Raw genomic sequence first — 11,301 nt, forward strand, 5'->3', positions numbered from 1 at the left:
TAAATGAAACACTATACTTTTTCCATTTTGATCATAACTAAATGTATCTGTTTGATTTTTTTGGATCAATACAACATTAACTATTTTAAAATTAATAGGCAATTTTCTAAAATAATATTCAACATCTTTAAAATAAATGTTTGGCACAGTAATCTGAAATTAAAAAAATATTATCACAGTGAACATCTTGGACCTCCACAACGTAAAAATTTACAACTAGACTGCTTTATTATTTTTCATGTATTTAGAAATGATAGACTCTTTGAAAGTCATAATTCGCCTCAGAATTTTTCGATTTTGAACCTTAGATAAATAAATTTTCATGATGGGAACTCAAGCAATGAGAAAATAAAAAGCTCAGGATAGAAAGAAGGCTTGCCCTGAGGCTTTGGTACAAAAATTATGCTCTTTTGAAAACATATTAAATATGTAAAAACAATGTAAATTGGCAAACACAATCTTAATTATAAAACATAAGATCTGAGGCAACACTTCTGAAACTTTATCTAAAAAACAAAATTCATATTACAATAATTTAAAAGTGATTGATTTATATAATTTAACATATACATATTTAATTAAATCATTGGAAATTCAAAGGTGACATATAAAATGGCAAAGTTTCAATCATGCCATTCATAATCACAAACTGGTGGTTTCCAGAGCATTCTCAGCACCCAAGAACATTAATTCATTTGGAACTCAACACCAAATTCAGAATCTAAATTATGACGATGTGTATGCCTTGACACTTACAAACAACTCTGTTTTTTCAGAAAATCATGTAATAACTGTTGGCTGTACTTTAAATTTGGTGGAGCTTGTCCCATCCATGCTTTGAAAGAACTACTTTAAAGTAGTATATGTCAGCCTTCTATGAGATCCTTTTGGAATCACAACATTGTTTTTCATGACTTAAAAGATATTCTTTCAATTCTAAGTCACCTTTTACTTATTTCTAATGGCATGTTTCAGTTTGCCTATTTCTATAATCCTCGATAAAAACACACACACATTTGGATAGATTGTTTGGTTTCATCCACACATTCAAAGTATTTGTCTTTTATGAGATCTTTTGGAATCACCACATTGTTTTTCATGACTTAAAAGAAATTCTTTCATTTCTAAGTCACCTTTTACTTATTTCTAATGGCATGTTTCAGTTTGCCTATTTCTATAATCCTCGATAAAAACACACACACACACATTTGGATAGATTGTTTGGTTTCATCCACACATTCAAAGTATTTGTCTGTCTTTTATGAGATCTTTTGGAATCACCACATTGTTTTTCATGACTTAAAAGATATTCTTTCAATTCTAAGTCACCTTTTACTTATTTCTAATGGCATGTTTCAGTTTGCCTATTTCTATAATCCTCGATAAAAACACACACACACATTTGGATAGATTGTTTGGTTTCATCCACACATTCAAAGTATTTGTCTTTTATGAGATCTTTTGGAATCACCACATTGTTTTTCATGACTTAAAAGAAATTCTTTCATTTCTAAGTCACCTTTTACTTATTTCTAATGGCATGTTTCAGTTTGCCTATTTCTATAATCCTCGATAAAAACACACACACACACATTTGGATAGATTGTTTGGTTTCATCCACACATTCAAAGTATTTGTCTGTCTTTTATGAGATCTTTTGGAATCACCACATTGTTTTTCATGACTTAAAAGAAATTCTCTCAATTCTAATTCATCTTTACTTATTTCTAAAGGTATATTTCAGCTTGCCTATTTCTATAATCCTCGATTAAAAAAAACACACACACATTTGGAGAGATTGTTAGGTTTCATCCATACATTCAAAGAACAAGTTTAAAGTATTTGTCTTTTATGAGATACCTTTTGGAATCATCATATTTTCTTCCTTGTGAAGTTTTACTTTCAGTTCTAATTCATCTTTACTTATTTCTAAAGGTATATTTCAGTTTGCCTATTTCTATAATCCTCGATTAAACACACACACACACATTTGGAGAGATTGTTAGGTTTCATCCATACATTCAAAGAACAAGTTTAAAGTATTTGTCTTTTATGAGATACCTTTTGGAATCATCATATTTTCTTCCTTGTGAAGATTTACTTTCAGTTCTAATTCATCTTTACTTATTTCTAAAGGCATATTTTAGTTGATCTATCTCTATAAGACTTGATAAAAAGATAACACATTCTTATAGACTGTTTGGTTTCATGGATCATTATCACACACCGATTCATGATCACCCAATTAGTTTATGAAGTTTCCAATCACATAATGATCAGGTTTTGTTAGTAAGTGGAGACAAGAAATGTTCCCTCACTTCTAAGTAACTTTCAACTCTATTTCTATCAACAGCGAACTAAAAGAATATTTTCATCACCCAGGCCTGTTGATTCACTTGCTCTTTCAAAGTAAGATTTTGTGTCTGTGCTAGATAAAAGTATTTTCAAAGTGTCTCCTTTCAGTGCCTCCCATCAGCCATGACAATGACATCCCTAGAATAAGAATATGCATCATTAAATATGGCATAAAAAGATAAAAGAAGTGAATTTGTGCATGTCGAAAACAAGTTGTATATGAAATCAGTTTCAAAAAAAGAAATCATGTCATGATTAATCAAGAAGTAATTCATATTTTATCAAATTAATAATAAATTAAGATATTATGAAAATATTTACTGAGGATGATCATTTTATTTTTGCACTGATTTCAGGATTTAATTTCACAAGAAAATAGGAAACAATTCAATTACATTTCAATAGAGCATAAAAACACATCAAACATAAAATTACATATCAGCAACAAATACAGTAGGGACACTCCCCTGGGCCGATCAACAGTAGAGTCTTACATGGCACATGGGAGAGACCTACAGCAACATCACCACCTATAGACATAGCCAAGGTGTACGACAAGCCCGGGGGGGATTGAAATCCCGAATCTCAAGATTCCAGGGAGAAGCTATGTTGAAACTCTCACAAACCCCACAGTCATCACGCCTTAATATCAGCTACAGATGGGAACGGCAAAATGAAATCTGATGGAAAAGTCTGCAGATAAAATCGTATGAAATTTCAAGTCTTCCATTATTCCATTTTCAAAGGACCAAGTAGATAAAAATGACTCCACTTCAAATTTGGGTAAAAAAAAAAGGGGGGGGGGGAAGAGAGAAAAAGGTGGAAATTCATTTCAACAGTTTCTTGTATATGCACCCACTTACCATAAACTAAATAAACTTTATCATAATTAAATAAACTAATAATTAAATTTATACACTGAGAGAGTAAATAATTATAAAAGTCTCCAGTGAAAAAAAAATTGTCAATAAGCAAGTCATGTTTTTATAGTTTTTTTTTAAAATAAATAAATAAATAAATAAAAAATCAACATATACAGTTTTATCAAAATGTAGTCTTTAAAAAAAGGAACTTAATATATAATGGAACAAAAAGGTACTACATGAATTCAATGTATATATTTTTGGATTTAAAATAGTTGATGGATGAAATTAATAAAGACAGAGAAAAACTATTTCAATCTAGAATATTCCTTTAATCAGTAAATTGCCTGTTTTAACCTACAAGCTTATGTCAATTTATTTTTACTTCTTGTTTTTGCTGCATTAAAGATCAACATCAAGATTTTTATGTAATAGTATAAGCTTATTTTAGATTCAAACCTGAATAATTTGAAATTTGACCACTAACCACTGAAAATTTAAGAACAATTAGTGAGCAACAAGTTGAAAGATTTTTACCTTGATATAAAGGAAATGAAGATGCAATATCAAGGAAATTTGGATACCAGTATAATAGACAATTCATGCGGGATGCAAGAGAAATCCTTGCAAAGTTCACAAAAGGAAAATTGGTACAAGAATTTTTGAGGTAAAGAAAAAACTACTATAAGGAATTGTAGTCTTTTACATACACTTAATAATTACTTGAATAGGGATATACTATATGCATTTCCTATGAATTAATAAAATTTAAAATGAAACAAATTTTTGTGATTTTAATTATCCCCTTTTTTTTTTGCAAAATTCACTTTGAAAAAAGTCCTTACACAATAGAAAGAATAGATTTCATTTTTTGAATCGGTACTAAAAATAACAATTAGTCAGTAAAATAAAAGTAATTTTTTTTACAAGCCTTTGTTATTCATATAGCAGAAAGAAGCTTTTAAATTTTATCTTAATGGAAATGACGGTTAAATTGTGAATGCTGTATTCAGAATAAGTTAAAAATATTTTTGAATTCAATTAATTATAATTTCAAAAGCTTTGAAATTTTCTGTTGTAAAAATCCAATTCAGTAAAATAATCAAAAATAAATAAAAGAAGAAAACCAACGTTACACTTTATTTCAATGGAAATAATAAAACTGAAAAGACAACATTTTGAGAAAAATTGGAACAATAAATTCAGAAATAATTAAAATCCAGGCTCACTTAGAAGTACTTGAAGTTCTCTAAAGAAAAGTATAGAAATAATACTTTTACTTTATTTAACTATACTGTATATACAATTTACTATACAAACTATTCAGATATTTTAAGTACAGAAATTTTTTTAATTACTCAGATGAAGGATGGATTGCAAATAAAATTTAAGTATCCAAGGTAAAAAGCAAAAAAAAAAAAAAAAAAATTGTTTAAAAGGATTTTAATTTTAAACTTGAATCATTATGACTATTTGATAATCAGAAAAGAAATTATCTTCTTAAAAATAAATAAATAAATTCTTAGCCTCGATTTTTTTAAAATTTTTATAAATTTAAGTAATTGTACACTTTAGATAATTTATATAACAGATAATAATAAACAACAGTGTTTTTATTCTTTGGTATTACCTGATAAGCTGGAAAAAATTAAATTGCAGTTGGGAGTCTAAACTAGGAAACTTAAATAAACAATTTCCCAGTTTGATATTGATATTTCCAATTTCCTAGTATTAATTTTAACCCCTTTCTTGATAGAAATACATATTTACAAAAGTAAAAAAAGTACAAAGTATGATATTTTCTATCTTATATTTCTGAATTTAAAAGCACAATATTAAACAAAATGAGATTTCTCTTGAACGGGTGAGTCAACTTTGAAAGTAAAAAAAAAAAAAAGCAATTGTCATTACTTTTCAATAGTTTGAACAGAAGAGCAGAAATAATAATTCAATTAGTGATCACTGAAAAAAGAAAAGAATTAACATATTATGTGTATAGATTTAAAACTTGCTCTAGAAATTATGGCTATAGAACTTTGAAAATTCAACAAAGGATAATAGAAGTTTATGAAGAAACAATTCTTTTAAAAATAGGACAGTATTCAAAGTATTCATAATGAAGTTATGTATATTATATTTAGTACAGAGTACATCTATGAACATTGCATTTAAAAATAATACCTTTATTTTACTTAAATACAAATACTATCCAGAATTTTTTTAAAACCTAATTTCCAAATTCTATATAAGAAAAAGTGTTATAATATTTTTGGTAATTAAGGTGTTTTGATCTAGAAAATTCACTTGAAGTTACAATGAGTTTATGTTTACATGACATTTAATATCAAATTTGAATCATTTGCTATGATAATAAATCAAAATAAATTGTTATGAGAAATAAAATCTTGTTTATAATACATTTCCTACTATAAATATTACATTATGATAAAAAGAAAGCTACATTTTAAAGTGCACTTCCTCACTCATTAATAATAATAATAAAAAAATTAATCTCTATATAAGATCCATAGATCTTAATCTGACAGTTCCTTAATCAAACAGCACTGACAGTTCCTTAATCAAACAGCACAAACAGAAAATTACTCATCAACTTTTTCCATAATCCAAGGATTATAATTATTGTAAACACCTTAATATAAATACGTCTATGTGGCTGTGTGTGCTCTACATCTCCTAAATGACTGGTTGATTTCAAATTTTGTCCACTTATTGTTTAGAAAAAGAGAAAGAATACCATCAATTTTTCAAGTGCAAGCTACTGTATATTTAATAATTAGAAATTAACTGAATTTTTGCTGTTTATCAGTAGTAATTTTAGACAAATTTATTTCACAAGAAATATTTTAAATCTGTCTTAAAAATAAAATTTTTACCATTCTAAGTGATGCCAGATTAATTTCTATACAATTTTTAATATTTCTTTTAAAATTTAACACAAATGGTTTTGAAATACTGTGAAACTGATCTAATCTGACAATATTTTTTTGATTTTTTTTTTCATTTCTTAAATAATCTTTTTATTAGTATGGAATTTATTCTTATAGAATTTAGAGTACTTATTTAATGGTCCTTAAAAGAATTTGATCCTTAAACTGATATACCCGTTTTCAACAGGTGACCAAGACCAAAAGGATAGTCCATCAAATTGGTGGTATAATAGAAAGATTGTACATATTATATTAATTTAAACAAAATCACTTTTAATATAACATGCATGAAAGCATTTAACTATGATATATATTACAAGATATGAAAATCGTAACCATATAGTCACATATCAGTTTTTATCTTTTTTACTCATTATCACCACACCAAAGTAATTTTAGAAAAATTCAAAGTACTTTTTTTTCTCTCTTTTGATGAAGAAATAGAATGCTTTTATATTAATCATATGCCACTAGTGAAGTTTTTAACTCACTGCATATATTAAAAAACATAATGAAAATTTAACTACAAGTAGCATGACATCTTTGGCAATTAATCATTAGCATGCAGAAAATTATCATAGACAAACATAAGAAATAATGTATTATTTCAACAAAAAAATCTTGAACTTATTATTTAATACCTAAAATAATGAAAACATAAATCATATTGCTCATGTCTTCTTTCACTATAAACATTAATACTGCAAAAAAAAAAAAAAAAAAAAGTAAGCTTTTTAAAATAAACATTTTTACCACACCAAAAACTGAACAACAATTGATTAGATGAATGCAAAATTAACAAAGCAATTTTATAAATACACTTAGAAGGCATAAATTTAATTAATAATTTATCTATAACTTCTGCTCTTTGTATATAAATAGCACATAAATATAATGAAGAAAATCAATTATATATTGAATTTTTAAAAATGGTTGTCTTACATTTTTCAGTAACTAGATTTGAAATTAATTTTGATTTCAACATCATTAATTAAATAATAATCATTTATTGAAATAAAATTTTCATTTGAAATTTAACACTTTTTAAGATAAAAGGAGATGGTCAATATATTATAATATATGAAATTTATCTCGCATTTTAGGATTTTATAAGTCATTTTACTCCCTTGTATCTGCCAAGTTTCCCATTCAATCTCTTAACAGAAGTTATTCTATAAACGTTTATACAATATTTTCTTGAAAATTCTGTAGCTTATTTACCAATATATTAAATACAACAAAGTATATCTGTATAGAATGAGTAAGAGTGAAAACCAAATGATTTTAGAAGATTTTACTTCCAGCCCTTTGAAAAAATTGTTTTATTTTACATTTTCTCAATCTGTTTTGTAGTTTTTCTGAATTTAGTTAATTATAAATAATCAGACACCTTTAAAATTGTTAATTTCTTCAGCAATGTTAAGAATGAGTGACTCAAGGTGTAAAAGTCATTTTATAATCAATTAAAAAATTTAAATATTAGATACAGGTTGAAAAAAATTAGTTTATCATCATTGCAGAATGTATTGAAGAAAGTTCCAAGGTTTCTTACTCCTAAACTTAATTACATAAGAAATTAAAGTCACAACAGAAGTTTCAAAAATAACAAATTTTTTAAAAATAAAGAATGCAGTATAATAGCCAAAAGATAATTTTTTATAAGTGATAAATTACCTAATATGGTAAACAAAATGTCTTATTTAGTTAATATTTGATGAGTTTTCCAATGTTTAACAGATTTGGTGAAAATTCTGAACCATGTTTTATTGAACTTGATTTTTGAGTACTAATAACACACAATAATGGAAGTGTAGATGAATGTATAATTGACATTTTTGGTAAGGCTAAATTTATGTTTCAATATTAAAATGTAGTTCTAGAATTTAATCAGGACTGTAGTTCTAAGATGAGGATAAATATAATGAATCCAGGATTTTATAATTCAGGTGAGTTAATTTAAAAGAGTTGAGATAATATTTTACATAAAAATATTTATTTAATTTTAAAAACGAAGAGTGATATTTTCCATTAATAACTTCCTAAGGAATTAATCATAAATTTTATGCAATACTGATTTCAAGAAAAATAATCTAAAGAATATTAAACAAGAATACCATTTTTATGTTTAAAAATCATATTCAGAATCATACATTAAATACATATTTCCTTAAAAATTTATTAGAATAAAAGAAATGTAATGAAACTAATATTAAAATAAGAATTATCTTTAGAAAAATACCAGATGTATTTTACTTTAAAATTAGGAAATTAAATTAATAATGTTTAATAATAATTAGATTACATATACTCACATCAGGTGTTAAATGTTCAACATTTTCCAAAGTTATTTTTATTTTTAATTCTTCATATTAGAACTAGAGATTTATATAAATTGAATGAATCAATTTATGTACAGTTTAATATTTTAAATTAAAAAGAAAGCAGACATTTGCTGTGTGAAGAACAGACATTTGTGACTGAAAGGCAAACAATTATCATAAAATAAAAAAGAATATAAACATACATAAAAGAATAAGCATGTACCTAAAGTGATCGAGACAGCATTCTCTTTTCGGATTCGAGCTTTGTACACGAAAACGAAATGGCACCCTGTTATCCGCGCGGCCAAACCGCGTCTCTCTCGATGGATGTGTAGAAAACTGATAATATACTATTACATCGAATTAACAGAATCAGAAAAGGGTTTTCATTAAATGCAAGCAGTTCGAATATATTTTGCTCTCAAGATTACTTTTGGTTAAAATACAAAATGCTTTAGCAAATGTCACAGCAAATTACCGCATTGCGGCTGCTGCTATAATACTTAATGTTGCCATATTATAGGAACAAACTTTTATGTACAAATGTTATTAACAAGACAAAAAAATGATAAAAAATAATTGAATTTATGTAATATATTTTCTCCTATAAAGAGAATAAATTTTTAAATATGACAATATTTTCATAAAAAGTATTTCTTGAAATCCTTTCCTGATTATATTGCACTGATAATCTCTAAAACCAAGATTGCAGTATCAGTTTCAAATATCAGAGAGTGGTAGCCTTTGCTGCTAAGAGTACCAATTTATCCATTTCAGTAACAATAATCAATAATCATTTTCAATGATTATTTGCGCCAAATTTGTGAAAAAAAAATTAGAATTATTTCCCATGCAGCTGAATCTTTAATGAAATTCATTGTAGACATTTTAAATGTCACAATAAAATGGCAAAGAATTCTTATTGGTAGAAATATACATTAGCAATATTTTTCAAATAAGTTTTTTATATTAAGTAATTTAGTTTGTTCAAACATGGAGATTATAGGTCTGAATTCCTTTCAATTTATCACTTCAAATTTCAATTAATTTCTCCTGTAAATGAATTTAACATGCATTTGCTTACAATTACAAGATTATATAGCATACATTAATATACAATGCACAAGATTAATATTAAAATTATCTTGAAAGTCTAATGTTTCAATCTTCTGCGATTAAGCCGGACCAACCTATAAAGTTTTAATTGTCATTATTTTAGGTCAATCAGCAATTTCATTATTTTATACAATCAATCTCGAGAAAAGTCCAAGTGCTGATTGGCTATTTTCTTCAAGACGGTAAAGAGAGAGATCTAAAATCGTGCGTTTTTATAGAAATAAAATAGAAGCATTCGAATTTTCATAACTCAATAAGTTTTCATTACAAAAGAGTGAAGCTTTTGGATTTTCTGTATATATTCAGCTATGATGCCTTAAATATAATTGGATTATTGAATTAACAACATAGCTATTTTAAAACGTCCCAAAAAACTATTTTTCGCGGTCGTTTTTTTTTTTTTTTTTTAAAGAAAATGTCACATTTCATATTTATTCCAGTTTATATAGACACGTGTTGAAAATTAACCTATCCTAGGTTTAATTTGCGAAAGATTTTAATTTATTTTTTTAAATTTGATCTTTTGCCAATGTGATGGCAAGACATTGATAAAAGCTCATTTTTTTTTTTTAAATTCACGCCTAACGTGCTTCTGAAGCTTAAATTTAATTTTTATTTTGAAAAATATTTTTTAAAAATTCATTAAAAATGGAAATTAAATTTATAAGTTAAAACATTGATATCAGTAAAGTATTATTTTTTTAAACTTTAACTTGATAAAATAATAAAATAATTTTTATGTGACAATATTTTCGGAAGTTATAGTGAAAAAATATCGAAATTTTGAAAATCGCTCCGGTATGCACATTTTCGACCTCCAATGTATACATGTGCTAAATTTCGTTGGGTTAAACGATTTGATCTGTAGTGCACCAACACACACACATATTTAGCTTTATGATAAGAATATAAATATAGATATAGAGACTACTATTTAAATTCTTTACCTATCAGCAACTTGTATAGGGACATAAAAAATGTTTTTTTTTTTTTTTTGGTGAACTTGTTACAGATTTTCCAATCTAATACAAATGCGTTGTAGTTTGTCTATTTCCATTTAAAACAGTAAAATTGTTACAAGATCAAAACATACAATACTCTAAATAGAAATGCATATTAAAAGTAAAAAATCATTTCGAAATGAAACTCGGAAAAAATGATACAGAAATTGCTTCTCAGCTGATATTCTGATCCAAAAATAGCAAAATATAAAACAGTGTATTCCTTCTACAAATTTTTTTTAATCAACTTTCCATGAGTGCATATTTTTAGAATTTCCGATTGTGTTCTAAAGAGACGTAATTAAATCTGCAAGCCTTCATTCATTTGTGATTAAGATGTATAATAAAATATAATCGAGATTCAAAGAAGTTCTCTAAAATCAGTTAATTGACTTCCATTGAGTACCATCATTAGCACATCGCGAGATGGAATTTTTATATTGTTTCAATTTCGATTTTAATGTAATCTCATTAAGTTATTCAGTTCGTCAGTTATTCAGCCATTCATTGATTACTTCTACTAATACGGTCTTTAAATCTGTATTCTAGTGTTGATTATCCCAAGTTCCAATTAAGTGATATTGAATGCTTTAATCATATTTGCATTATCCCCATCACTTTTTTGAATGGGTAAATTGTAATAGCTATAGATAGAAACCAGCGAGAGTAGTCTCTCCAAAATTTTCTCTCATACTGT

General features: G+C 26.2%; 1 long non-coding RNA gene across 1 annotated transcript; it reads right to left on the bottom strand.

The window, feature by feature from the left end:
* Positions 1–487: 487 nt before the first annotated feature.
* Positions 488–8,975, bottom strand: LOC129957126 (uncharacterized). The gene is made up of 2 exons (XR_008782738.1): positions 8,711–8,975; positions 488–2,493 (listed from the first exon to the last, which is right to left on the bottom strand). It is a non-coding gene; the product is annotated as an uncharacterized LOC129957126 (long non-coding RNA).
* Between the last annotated feature and the right edge of the window lie 2,326 nt (positions 8,976–11,301).

This window comes from Argiope bruennichi, chromosome 11 (assembly GCF_947563725.1).
Source record: "Argiope bruennichi chromosome 11, qqArgBrue1.1, whole genome shotgun sequence".
In the NCBI taxonomy this organism is placed as follows: Eukaryota; Metazoa; Arthropoda; class Arachnida; order Araneae; family Araneidae; genus Argiope; species Argiope bruennichi.